The 14,745-nt window shown below is 36.0% G+C and overlaps 1 protein-coding gene across 1 annotated transcript in view; it reads right to left on the bottom strand.

The window, feature by feature from the left end:
• LRBA (LPS responsive beige-like anchor protein) overlaps positions 1-14,745 on the bottom strand; it is a 383,648-nt gene that overhangs the window by 204,785 nt on the left and 164,118 nt on the right.

Below are 14,745 nucleotides of genomic sequence, written 5' to 3'. Positions count from 1 at the left end.
TATGTGGTTACATATCATGAGCAAGTGTGCTATAAAGCTGTACATTATATATTAAAAATGGCAATAGCAGCGAATTCAAGTATGTATTCATACCTAGAGATACAAATAAATATGTAAAATAAAAGCCTGCAGAATAACACTGAGATATACTGCCAACATCTGCATTCCCCAATTACAAACTATATTATTTATAAAGAAATATCTATTGTCAGACGGTAAGCAAAAATTACTTTCTATATTATCATTTCTTTTTATGAGGTAATAATCATTGTATATATGTCAGCTTTGAAAAATAAATAGCTCGGCTTAATTTACTGATTACAAATGAATACAGACTCACAGTACCAGTAATTTTCTTATTTAATCTCCAGAAATAGTAAAAGTTTATTTTTTGAGAGTACATTCAAATCTAACTTCTCCTCTTGTAAGTGTAATTGTTAAAAGTTCATGCTAAATAATACATCATATGAAACCTAATAATATACATGCAAAAATTTTTTATTTTTTTATTTAAAAAACCCTCCCTTGTTATTTCCTTTTTCCTGACTGTAATTCTTATTATTCTGTAAACTATTTGCATTTCTAGTAAATGGAACACATACATTTTTACTATCTATCTATATTTATTTCAGAAATTTAAAAAGAAATCTTCAAGACTAGTTTGTAACTAATTTTGTAGGATTTATCAAGGGCAGGAATATGCATTAAAAACTAAAATTGTTCAAACTGTGATAAATAACTTAAAATTCACCACATCAAGTATGAAAAAAGGCAGATTACTACCGCCTGTGTGCATTTATTTGATAGTCATGAAATCTGAACAGATACTTCATCATTCTGCCTTTCTTTACTTATCTGTTAAAATTATTATCAAGTATCAACTTAGGAGTTTCAAATCACAAATCGTTCCTCATCTTCTGAAGAATTGTATAATGGAGTCTATTAATCAGAATGGCAATCAGTATAAATAACTAGTTACCAAAACTGATTTTTTTTGGTATATATTGTACTGAGAAGTATTGTATCTCGTACCACAAACATGATAATTAACCCCTAATATAGGCTTCTAAACATTTGTTAAAAGCTTCTGTCATAAATTCTAGTAAACTGTACTGCAATATTGTTCAAAGATTTTAAATTATTAAGGTCAAGCAGTCATCTTTCTCTACTTTTAATGAAATTAAATTATGTTTTTGGGAAAGTTAAAATTACTAAAATTATATATAATCATGAAGCGACATATTAAAGGAATATGGAAATACATAAAAGGCACTTGAAAAAACATAGGTATACTTGATAGTTCTAGACATAGAGATAACAACAGAGATTCTGATGCCCCAAATACATAGTGTAGGGGATCAGGTAAACCTCCCAGACATAGGAAGTCAATTAAAAAGTTATTTCCTTAAAGAGGAGGTCCACTAAGACAGTGGTCCCCAACCTTTTTATCGCCGCGGACCAGTCAGCCTTTGATAATTTTACCGTGGCCCGCTGAGCGCGCGCAGGGGTGGGGGGGCGTTGTTCTGCAGCGATCATGGCCCCCAGCCATTAATGTCTAAACTGCTGCAAGATATACTTAAATATTGATAAAATGTGAGGGGGTGTACTCACTTCTGTGATATCTATCCATCCATGTCTGTCTCTGTCTCTGTCTCTGTCTCTCTCTGTGTATGTATGTGTGTATGCGTGTATGTGTATATATCCTCTATCTATCTATCATCTATCTATCTATTTATCTATTTATCCATCCATCCATCCATCCATCCCTCTCTATCTATCAATCACCTATCCACCATCTATCTATCTATTCTAGCTGGCTGGGCAATTTGGGGAGTTGAAGTCCAAAAGTGTTAAAGTTGCTGAGATTGAGAAATGAGGACGAAACAAAAGGGAAGAGAATGAAACAAGGTCGTAGAGAGAGATTGCAAAATGAAAGGGCAACTTCTCTTTTTATTTCCTTCCACCCCCACCACCCCCACCACCCCCACCGTGCCTCTCTGGCAATTGGCTGCCCAGGAGGTGGGGAGGGGAAGATGTTTCACAGACAGCTGCCACCCGCCCATCTCTCTCTCTCTCTCTCTCTCTCTCTCTCTCCGCCTCCCCATCTGACCTCGGCTGCTCCACGGCGGAGACCCCAGAAGGCAAGCAAAAAAAAAAAAAAGGGCTCAGGAGTGGGGGAAGAAAACAAACCCCATCACGTTCCTATCTGTGAAAGCTCCCCGCTCCCTTCCTGGGCAGCCAATTGCCAGAGAGGCAGTGTGTGTACGTGTGTGTGTGTGGGGGGGGTTGGCAGCCCGCGGCGGTCCTAGTCCGCTGTGGAACGCGCTGCCACCCGCCCAGCGCTCGCTCTCTCGCTCTCTCCCCCCCTCCAATCTCCCGCTTCTGCTTCGACCGGCCAGCAACTTGTCCCCGCTTGCCCGGGGACTGGCCTCTGATTGGCTGGCGGGGAGAAAGCCTCGCCAGGGAAGGAGGCGAGGACTCCGCGGTGACGTCATGGGGACGGCGCCCCCAGGTAGCGGCGAACCGAACGCGCTCCGTCTCCACGGGCTACCAAGGCGGCCGGGCGGGCGGCCGGGGTGGGAGTGGGGTTTGGACCGGAGAGGCGGCTCTCGGGTTCGAGTCCCGGGGTTGATCTCAGGCTGCACATGTGGGTGAAGAGGCAGCAGGAATCATGGCCCCCGGCCGCTGCAGCGATCATGGCCCCCGGCCGCTGCGCGGCCCGGTGCCAGGTACTCCACGGCCCGGCACCGGTCCGCGGACCGGGGGTTGGGGATCACTGCACTAAGAGACTCACTCCCAGAATAACAACCCCACAGTTATCCTCCATAAACATACTGTATATGCAAACAGCAGATCCTGGGTTGAACAAATAAACCTATGTAGTTACTTGTCATTACACTTTCATTTGTTCCATTCCTATATTTACAAAATTCTAGCATTTTCATACTAGTTGGGAATTATCAGCTTGGCAAAGCACCACATTACCAGTTTCTTGTGGAATTGGTTGTTCTTAAAAGCAGAAAAGAAAAGACTGTGGCTATAATTTTACAAAAAAAGAAGAAGTATTTATAAGCAAATAATGGTAATAATAATGCAATTTTCCTTTACACAAAAAATATGAATAGAACATCATTTATTTTGAGGCATAAAAATCCTCAAGAAGCAATCTAAGATTTTAGAAATTTAATGAGGAATAACCAGTGACCAAAACAAAGCTAATATTTCATGGAATGACATTGCTAAAATGAATTAGTGCTGCAATCCCTATTGCAAGATTAGTTTAAAAAGTAAACTAAAATTTATATATGTGAAATGTAATTCTGCAGAACAGAAAGTTCAGACCAGTAGCCTTAATAAACCACATGCTGTAATGAAAACAGAAGACCAGTCTGGAGTTCATTTCACAAGATGCCTGTTCAAAGAAAAACATCTCTTGTTTCCTGGGCTGGAGGTTAAACACATCATGCAGGTAAAATGTTTGCTTATGCCTGGTCATGAATGTGAGTTTTATACCATCAAGGAAAGTGCCTGATTGACACGTCTAGAAGTTGAAACTATCAATTATCCTCATAACAAATACACTTGTGATGAGCATGTAGTGATGTTATCAATGTGTTATCCTTAGTTTGTTTAAAGACAATAAAATTAGTGTCATTAACAAGCATAAATGTTAGAGTAATAGACTTTATTGCTACGTGGGGTTATGGGCCAGTGATGGTCCACTAGAATTGTACTGCACAGAGAGTCAGGAAACGGCAGATAAATTATTCTCATGAATATGATGTCCTCAGATACTTTTCTTCAATTCTATTCTGTGACACCAGGAACAATAATTTCAGGTTATGCACCCTTTCCAGTTATATGACTGCAATTTGCAGTGTTTTCAGCATTGGTAAAAAGAAGCGCAGGCACTCAGAACTGAGTACCTAAAACAGCAAGCTGTTGAAGCAAAACTGGGAGGATGAAACTGTGCCCTTGAATACAGGGGTAAGGGCATTTAGAGAAGAGGAATTACTGAAAACAAATCATTAAAAAACTCAAAGCTAACAGTTGAGGAACTACCATATGACATTTCACAACTGGTGCTCATTTACAACCACTGCAGCATTCCAAAGTCACCATTTGTGTTTTTCACAACTGGCTTCTGACAAGCAGAGTTAATGGAGAATGCAAAACTAAAATCACAAGTTGCAGTCACGTGATGTCTCATTTAACAACTGAATGAGAAATGACACCATAACTTCACCATGGACATATGATTTTCTACTTCAGAGGTGTCAAACTCACATCGTCTTGGGGGAGTCACATGACTTATCGGGACTTTCTTCCCCTTCAATAAACTGGGCATGGACATGGTCAGGACATGATGCATTTGGCCTGAGGCCGGGAGTTTGACAGCCCTGTTCTTCTTAATGATCACAGCACTTAACGATGGAGTTGCCAGTTCCTGTATTAAACTCATAAATATTATTTTAAAATGTCAATTTACTAATTTTTCTGCTAAAAATTATTAGATGTACAGTCTATTTTATTTCAGTTGATGTTAATGTCTGTAAAAGACCAACTAAATCTTACTTAAATAAATGACTATCCACTACATATTTAACAATAAAAGATTATTGTCCCGATTTTAAATAGAAAAATGAGTTCAAGTTCAAGGAATGCTTTACATCCAGTATAAAACTAGCTGAAATAATTTCTAGATATCAGGAATTAAACTGTACTTTCAACCTGAAATGCACAGATAGGGATGAACAATATTAACCAAACTTTCTCTCATTTTATTAAGGTGTCCATAAACAAAATGCTAGTTTCCTATCTTTATGTCATCTGACTGAAACTAGAATGTACAGAAAGCCCTCAACTTTCCATTTTTCACTTTTAGAACCATTTCAACATCCCCATGGTTACATGATCAAAAGCTTGGCAACTGGTTCATATTTATCACATTTGCAGTGTCTCGGGCTCATGTGATCATCTTTTGAGACTTTCTGACAAGCAAAATCAATGGGAAAGCCAGATGCACTTAACAACCATGTGACTAACTTAACAACTGCAGTGATTCACTTAACAACTGTGCAAGAAAGGTGGTTAAAGTTAACAAATATTTTGCTTACCAACAAAAATTTTGGGCTCAATTGTGATCGTAAGTCGAGGACTACTTGTATTGCTTTTAATATGATGTAAACTAAATATATATAAATCATATACCATCAGTCATGGAAAATTTGGCAAACTTTTTATACATACACACATGTACATCTACACATATGTATATACACAGACCCAAACATATATAAGTATTGTGTGTGTGTGTGTGTGTGTTGCAATATTTTGGGGAGGGCTTATTTTTGGGGGAGGGCTTATTTTAGTGCATGCGCTCAAAAGCCCGATTGGACTTATTATCTGGGGAGGTCTTATTTTCAGGGAAACAGGGTATTACTATTACTACTACTACTATTATAGCATTTATGGTTCACATGAAAAAGAGACCCTTATATCCAGCCAGCTTTAAGTACCAGAAAAAGGCAAAGAAATCTGCATCTGAAACTATGGATGCATCTTATCATTAATTGAAATTTAAAGATCATCCCAATAACAGACATATTAAGTTAACATTTTGATGGTATTATGTTAATGAATTAATTAAAAGCTGTCTGAAACACTTTGCTTTGATCAATTTCCAAATGACCACAGGCTTGTGGGAACTCAAATTGCCTTTGGAAAGCTGTTCATTGTTTTTGAAAATTAGAATAGAAAAGCATTCCTTCTCCACCTCAGCCTACCTTAATTCCACAGTTCATATAAGATTTTGATAATTTGAAGGAGGTGGTCCTGAAAGTACCTTGCTGCGAAGCTTTGTAACTCTTTACAGGTTTATAGCCTAGTTCTCTGTATATAAATTATACTTTAAATTTATTTATTTATTTAATTAATTAATTTGTATGCCGCCCACTCTCAAAGAGACTCTGTCTTTGACTCTGTCTTTGAGAGACTGAGTCTCTAAAGTCTAAAAATGCACTCAGAAATGTATTGGAAAGCAATGAAAGGTCCAAATCAGAGATGTAATATGCCCATGGCATCTAATGCCAGTTAGCAGATTGGCTGTTGCATTTTGTGTTGTTTTTATTAATATGTAGACAATAAAATTACGATAATAAAAATTAATACAAACTAAACATGGAAGAAAATGAAAAAAAATAGAAAGTGCAAGAAAAAAGAAAAAAAAGTAAAGAAAGAATAAGGACAAAGAAAATAAATATACAAAAAAGTGATTTCCAACCTTCAGCAACACAAATATAAACAAATTTAATAACTCTTCATCATCAGATATCTCTTTATCCCTTATCCCGTTGCTTATCTATAAGCAAATCCATAAAACATTAATTTTCAGCCATGGTGGCAGCAAATAGTCCACAAAAGTTTGTTAGAATTTTGTACAAAAGAGCAAATTTAATCTGATCAAATAAACCAATTTTATATTAATTCCTTTTATTTCTAACAGGCATAATCTTCCATTCAATCAAATGGTGTTATAGGATTTGATTTCTCTTCTTCTTTATCATATTGAACAGATTTTTTCACAATGCTTTAACCAACTTCTTTTTTAGATTTAATAAGAAAACATTTTCCAGGTCATTCTTTTGGTTTATTATTTGCATTCCTTTTTTAATTTTTAAAACTTCAGCTTGTTACTTTTGCGTAGCCATCAAAATGACTTTTTCCAAATCATTCTCTTGGCCTGTCACTTGTGGTTCTTTCAGTAATTTCTCTGTCTTGTCAGATTAAATTTGTTCTACATCTGTCATTCTTTCATTAAGATCCTTTAAACATAGTCTATCCACATACATAGACATCATTACTGACAATATTGCATGTAGCATTTCTGATTTCATTCTTTAAAGATTTTCTTTAATATTTGATCTTATATCTGATCTTATAATGTATAACTTTCTGATTTCAATTTTTTAAAGTTCTTAACTTATAGTTAATTTTTCTTTTCTTCAGAAGTGAAGATAAATGTACCTGATGAAGACTTTTCAAACTTATCTCTAATAGCTTTAAGATGGCTAACAGGCAATTTCCAAAAATGATTAGAAAATTAGGCTTGCAAGCTCACTTGTCCTTTAAATGGCTGAATTATGGTTATGAACAAGATGACTGATCCCTTCATTTCTGGCACTCAAATCCATGGAAAATGACTATTCTACTGCCTCTTCATTAGCAGAAACCATCAAGAGAACATATGGGCAATTTTCTAACCTCTCCTTATCAGAAGAGGTTCTAAGTAACTGATCTACTCAGTGGTTTCTTGGTCTTTGCTGTGGTTGTTGGCTCTGTGTCTTCAGTTCACTGTACCTTCCCTGGAAGTTCCCTACTGCAGTTTTCATGTGATCTTTAAAGTCACACAGAGCACATTGCAAAAGCCAAATCTAACAGAGTAGTGAATTACTGTTAGCTAGTCATGTTTTTGGAGTAATCATGGGATTAGCTTTTAAACTTCAAGTGGAAGGAAATGCAACGGTGTTTGGAGATTTCAAAGCTCTTCCAAAACGTATAATTGCTAGTGTACATGATCACAGAGTTTTGATTTGGAAACAAAGGTGTAATTTAGATTTTCAGCTATACTAGTCAAACAGCACCAGAGATGGGTTTCTACCAGTTCAGACCGGTTTGGCCGAGTAGATAGTAACTTGGCCTGCCACACCCCCAAACAGGTTCTCTCGGCAGGGCAGAAGCATGAGCAGAAGCATTTTTTTAGTACTGCGCATGCACGCAGAGCATGCACCAAGCGCGCACACAGCACATCCCTGAGCGAACCGGCAGTAGCAACAGACAGAACCCACCCCTGAACAGCACACAGTCCCTTTTCTCAATTCAGTCCTTTGGATCATGTTGTTTAGAAAATTGCAGTCAAGTTATACATGGACTCTAGATCATGCTGTATTATTCCTAAGCAGTACAAATGTTCTATGCCTAAAAGGAATGTTGTATTTTATTACAAATGAAATTAAGTGACCAGCCTTTTTTTCCAACTTAGCATACAACAGTCAATTTTACCAAGTGACATTTAGAGGATATAGGATATGATGGACAAAATGTAATTTAGAACTTCATTTCAGTAACAAAATAGTCTGTTTGGCAAATCAGCTCAATGTATGCAAATTTGTGTAAAATTATGCAAATTGATGTGTTTGTTTCCAATTTCCCATTCTAGCCATAGCCTTTGGAATGACCACATTGTCCCATATCAGAATGCTAGACACAACCTACCCTTCTTAGATGCTCTTCATTACTGATGTTATTATTCTACCCTATTAAGAATAGAAGTAAATTAGATAGCAGTTCACATCTTACAAACTGCCTACTGTTTCATTTTGCCCAAAGTGAGAAGTAGACATTTTTGTGTAAACATCTATGTTAAAATAAAAATTACATTCACCTGAAACTAATTTTCTACTCTATAGAAGTACAGGAATAGTTTAATTTGTGCATGCTACATCTCTACAAAACTCACAGGACATATTACCTTCATTAGTTCTGTATTCCATCCAATTTGTGCCATTAAAATGGTTTATGTGATGAACTCCCCACTATTTTCCCATCAGAAGAAATTATGTCGGACAAGCTGCATTCTGTTTCCACTTTCTAAGGCTACATTTAGACAGGAGAATTCCCCAGGCTGGATGCTGCATCAATGTGTGTATTAGCTCCCAAAACTGCCATCCCAGCATGGCTATTGCTTAGAATTCTGGCTAATAAAGTCCACACATTTTTTAAGTATTCAGATTGGGAGAGACTGCTAGTAACAGCAAGAAGAAACACAATTCTTGTGGTTCTCACATACTATGAGTAAATTTTGGCTTACACAGAACATGGTAACTTGTTCACTGGGACAAAATAATCAGATATATTAAAGATTTTAAAAGAAGTCAGGAATATGACTAAAGTAGTCCAGGCTCATAGAAAAATATTAAGTCACAAGTATTTTTCTCAACTATGCTTCAGTGCTGCAGATTAAAGCTACTGAAAGAAAAAAAGCAAACAAAGAAACAAGAAGAAAAAAGAGAAAAAGAAATGCAAACTAACATCTCTATTCCACTCCAGACTTAACTAAGATGGGCAAGATAAATAATAAGAGCTGTGACTGTTTAAAGAGCTGTTAAGCTCTGAACAGTTTCACTGAAATCTCATTAAATGTAAGAGGAAAATCCCCATAGTCCACTGAAAACTGACCCTGCCTGATATCAGTAGTAGTATATTTGCAAAGACAATAGTAGGTTTGAAAGGGAGGGAAAGTGCTGCCAATATGGGATGCATTTAGTTTTTATATGCTTTACCTATGTTTCCATTAACTAAAGAAAACTTGGTAACTAAAATGATACACAGTACATAATAATCCATATCATACTATGAAATATGTAAAATGGAGGTGTTAACTTCTTTAACTGAAGTGATCACATAGCTTCCAGAACATGTCTTCAAATTACTGGTGCAGCTTTTGACATTAAAATATGCCATACTGCAAGATACCTTTTTTCTACACCCTGCTGTTTTGTTAATTAAAATTCTTAAGATAAATACTGATCTTTTTAAAGGTTTATTTTATATCTTTTTATGTTCTTGTTCTAGTCTTTGAAGTAGCTCTTCAAAGCTACAATATCAAGTGGAATGCAGCATTAAGGATTTTACGACACTTTGGTAGTTGAACATTTATTGTTTTGTTGAAAAATTGGAATCAGAAGCATGAAAACTTACTCCATTTAGCTTTTTTCTTTTCTACTTTTTTCTAATTTATTTTAACTTTTGATACTAGCACATCATAAATTTGAAATATGCCACTTTTAATCTTACTGCAGTGACACAATAATGCATTTTACATTTACATATGATCAAGAAAAGAATTAACATTCTTTATCATTTTCCAACAGAGACAGTTAATACTCTGAGGCCACATTAATAGAATCTTCCTGCCATTGTAGAAAGTTTGATAGCACTCTTATTTCAATGTCTGATTTTTTTCTTCCTTTTTGACAAAGATAAATGATTGCCATCAATCAAGATCCAATCGACTACACAGAGAGTCAAGGAAATGCATCACTCTGCTGGTTTTCCTGCTATTTGTGCATTTTTTGCTATATTATTTTTTATAGAATGATCAGAAAAGCAGCCATAAGATAGATCATTTACATCCACTGTAAAATTAACTTTCATGAATAATGAGTTTTAAACCTCAAATAATGTATACGTTATATGGAGGTATTGCAGGACTTGATTTCTGGCTGGAGATTATGTAAATGATACTATATGACCTTTATCATTACAAACAGGACATGCAAAGTACATATTATTTCATACATAATTCTTAACAAGTCTTTTCCTAAAGGAGAAACAGTCATTTATAATGTTCACAGTGAGGTGTTAAGATTACATGACTATGATGTGAAGTACAATGATGGTTTATACTTCTCTCTTTAACCGGTAACATAAGCCTTCCAAAACATACAAAGACCAACTGCATGCAGATATTTAAAGCAATATTGCAAAGCATATTAGTAAACATTTCTATTGAAAAGGAAATATTTTGGACTGAGCATCATGTTATAGCTAACTTCAAAAGTTACATTTTATAAATGAAATGGGTTCATTTAGGCATGTATAGTCCTGGCCCATCTCTGTGAGATGCCCTGAATTACAGCAGTTACTTTCCTATCTTCTATTTGCAAGGATAATAACAGAGGCAGCACTGGTTACACTATCTATGCGTTTGAAAGCTAACTTAGCAATGCCATAAGGCAATACGTTTCCAGTGCTATTTAAAATCTATATAAAGCATCAAGATTTTTCATGCTCATTACAGTCCAATCAATATGCTGATAATGCTACTTTTTAGTAACAATTAATCATGAAAGGATGAGTACCTTCAGGATTATCAAAATAGTGAAATAATATAATTTCTGAGGCAATAAAATGAGGTTGAATCCTTAAAAACCTATGGAAAGTGATTCCTGGTTATAGGAATTTGATAGTCTACATTATCGGTGATTAACAGGATTGTGTGCTGTGTCTCCCAACTGGAACAAGAACATGTTAAGTTACTCACAACTGAATCTTCTGTGATAGATGCTTGCATTTTGCTAAGCTCCTCATAAGAAGTACATATCATTAAATTTTTTTACATATCATTAATTTTTTAGCTGTCTGTTTGATTCTCTTTTCTGTATAAAAGTTTGATAATTGTTTTTTCTTACTTTTCCCTTTTTGAATAATTTATTTTATATTTTATTTACTATTGTTGCATTCTAATATTTGTCATAAATTGTTACAAGGTGTAATTGCAAAGGAAATATAATATATTGAAATAAATCCATATTAAGATGGAGCACCAAATAAGGTTCAAACCTAAGCAAGGAATAAGACAATAATATATAATCACTGCTTGCTTATTTAATGAATTTCTATCTAATGCATAAGGTGTGCATCCCTTATATTTTTGTTTGGTAGGCAATATCATATTGTTGGCTGAAAATCTGAATGATATAAAGCAAACATCAGAAACCATGTAAGACCAAGTAGCTGTTTAACAGTAAAATTGACTAAATGATTGCAAGTATATGTAAAGGGCAAAAACACAGAGCAAGTAGATAAATGTATATACCTTTACAAAACATGGGAAAATAGATGGAGAAAGTTTTTTTAAAGTTCAAAGCCCTACACTGTATGGAGCCAGGTTACGTGCAGAACCAGCTTCACACCATTACATCAGCATGTTCTGTCAGGGAAGCAGGATATGTTCCAGACCCCATCTGTTAAAGAGGTTTCACTAGTGGGGTACAGGAAGAGAACCTCCTCCGCCACTGCCCCTGCCTAGAAGCAAACAAAGTAATAACCAAAAGCCAACATGGGTTTGTCAAAAACAGATCATGCCAGAATAATCTTATTGCATTCTTTGACAAAGTGACAAAATTAGTGGACCAGAGGAATGCTGTCGATATAATTTACTTGGACTTCAGTAAGACATTTGATAAAGTAGACATAACCTACTATTTGATAAAATAGAAAAATGTGGGATAGACAACATCATCCCAGATAGATTCGTAATTGGCTGACCAATTGCACTCAACGTGTAGTCATCAATGGAACTGAATCTACATCAAGGGTGTCAAACTTGTGGCCCGCAGGCCAGATGCATCATGTACTGTCCCCGCCTAGCTTAGCAAAGGGGAGGAAAGTCCTGATACGTCACGTGATGCTGCCGTGATGATGCGAGTTTGACACCTCTGATCTACATGGAGGGAAGTATGTAGTGGGGTACCCCAAGGCTCTGTTTTAGGCTCAGTACTCTTCAATATCTTCATCAATGATTTGGACGAGGGGATAGATGGGGAACTCATCAAATTTGTAGACGACACCAAGCTAGAGGAATATCCGACACTCCAGGAGATAGGCTTAAGATGCAGAAAGAGCTTGATAGACTTGAACATTGGGAGGTCTCTAACAACATGAAATTCACGGAGGTGGTGCATGTGTGCTCACATTTGCGAACTGGTAGCAAAGGTATGTTGATTTCACCCCCGATTTCAGTTTGGCCTTCTATATCTAAGATATTTTGCCTTAATATTTATCTAGTTTGGTATGGCCCTACAGTTACGATGGCATCAGTGGAAAAGCATGCCTGCTCAAGTTTTTTTTAAAATAAGTGTTTCCCAAGAAGATTTGAAGTTTTTTTCCAAAATTAGATGAGAGTTCACTAAAGTTATGATTTTAGCCAATGGATAAGGATATTTACCCAGAGAAAGGATTCAGGTTAAGTGACTCCTGCTTTCCATCAAAGTACTGCATTTGGAACACATCATGTAACCTGGAAGATGTTTCTTAAAAACTTCATTTTAATTCTTTCTAAGATTTATGCTGTTATATAGTCCTAATTAGTCTCCCTAGATGTTCTCAGTCTTTAACTGCAAACAATCTAACAGCAGTCGGAATAAACAGTACTCCTCTGGAAAAATAATAAGCTTAAATAGTTGATGCAGAATTCTTTGCATTATGGGCTACATAATCCAGGTGGCATTTTTGCTAACTGAAGCTTGAAAAAGTATCCCTAAATATCTAAATATCATATTACCCAGCTCAATGGACTGCCCACTTAAGTCCCAGCTTGTCTGTTTTGGCATTTGGAGAGAGTGATATTCTTGGTTTTGGAGTACTTTATTATTAATTCTTCCTTTGTAAAATAAATGGGCCAATGGGAGTCAATGACAGATTCACTGTTTCATCAGCAAACAATAATAGATTGATATATCTATGAGCTATAGATAGGAGGACGAAATATAGCATTACTTAAGTGAGGAACTAATACATTTATAACTAAATAAAAATGGATATAGCATAAATTAATTTTAAAATACTGCAACAGTAGAGGAAGACTATCATTTTAATGTTATGAACCACTGTATATATTGCGTATAGATGAAATGTTAATCCAAAAAGTGATGACTTGTTTTGTATAGCTATTCCTTTGTGCAAATAACAAAGAACAACTAGCTCGTCTCATCATGAATAAGGCAACTGATCATTTTCAGAAACCAAGAATGCATGACATCAACCTCCCACTCCCCATTAAGAAAGCAATCACCAATCATGGAGACATGCTTTCCAGCTAGGGCTAGCACAACCAGTGCTCTTTTGCTATGTTTCATTTCATTGTAGGAAAAAGCTTCAGTCCAATTGGCTACTGAGTATTGTGGCACGAATGTTCTTCCTCTTCTGTTACCAGGTGCTATTCTCCATTGCCATTATGGCTTAAGCTCTCCCCTGTTTTGAAGACTTCTTGACCACCGAACCATTCTTTTTTTAAAAAAAACTCTCTTTGCCCTTCTCTTCACCACAATTTCTGTTTCCTTCCTCCCTCCCTTCTCTCCCCCTCAGTTTCTTCTTTAAAAAAGTGAAGTTGACAAAGACCTACCTTAACTTCCATTTCTAATCCAAGTGATAGGAAGAATGGTAAAATGGTTGTGTATGTGGTTTTTTTTTTTAAAAAAAGAACTTCTACACAAGTCAACATATGCAATATGAAAATGTCAAGTACAAGGGAATGTCAATTGGCTCATATAAAAAGTCTATCAATGGAAACAATATATTTGAAGACCTATCATGGAAAGAGAAATTAAGCATGGGTGTGTGGGGCAAGACAGCATGGAAATCCACCATCCTGGAATCATAGTAAATGTCCTCCATAAAGAACATCAGGGCATCACTATGGTCAGAATTGTCCTATACCAAGAAAGATATTTCTTAAGGCAGTTTTATTTCCACCTGATTTATGCAGGGGAAACAAACAAACAGTCCTGGGCATACAAATTAGGCACATCCAGAAGCTTATATTTACTTCACAAAGCAATACAGGATGTTTCTAGAGGCACTGTTAGCATGAGCAGATATAAGAAGGGAGTGGGGGAGGATGGTGGAAAAAAAATGCATGAAAACCATGACTTGAAATAATCTCAACATTCATTCAGACCTAATTTACAAAATAACATATTACTTAAACATTTTGTCTTAACAATGAAATATTACATTCAGTTTTACTGAAAGATAACTTATTTACAAGGAAACAAAAACAGCTGGTGAACACACTTTTGGGTATTTTTATAACACTGCCTGCGATCCTTACTCTCCCACTTTCTTTAAAGAAACAGACTGATTTTTCACAGCCATCACTTTAACACCTTCCTTCATCAGCAA

The sequence above is a fragment of the Thamnophis elegans genome, chromosome 9 (assembly GCF_009769535.1).
Source record: "Thamnophis elegans isolate rThaEle1 chromosome 9, rThaEle1.pri, whole genome shotgun sequence".
NCBI lineage: Eukaryota > Metazoa > Chordata > Lepidosauria > Squamata > Colubridae > Thamnophis > Thamnophis elegans.
The sequence above is the reverse complement of the archived record's forward strand: the minus strand, read 5'-3'. Positions and strand labels throughout refer to the sequence as shown.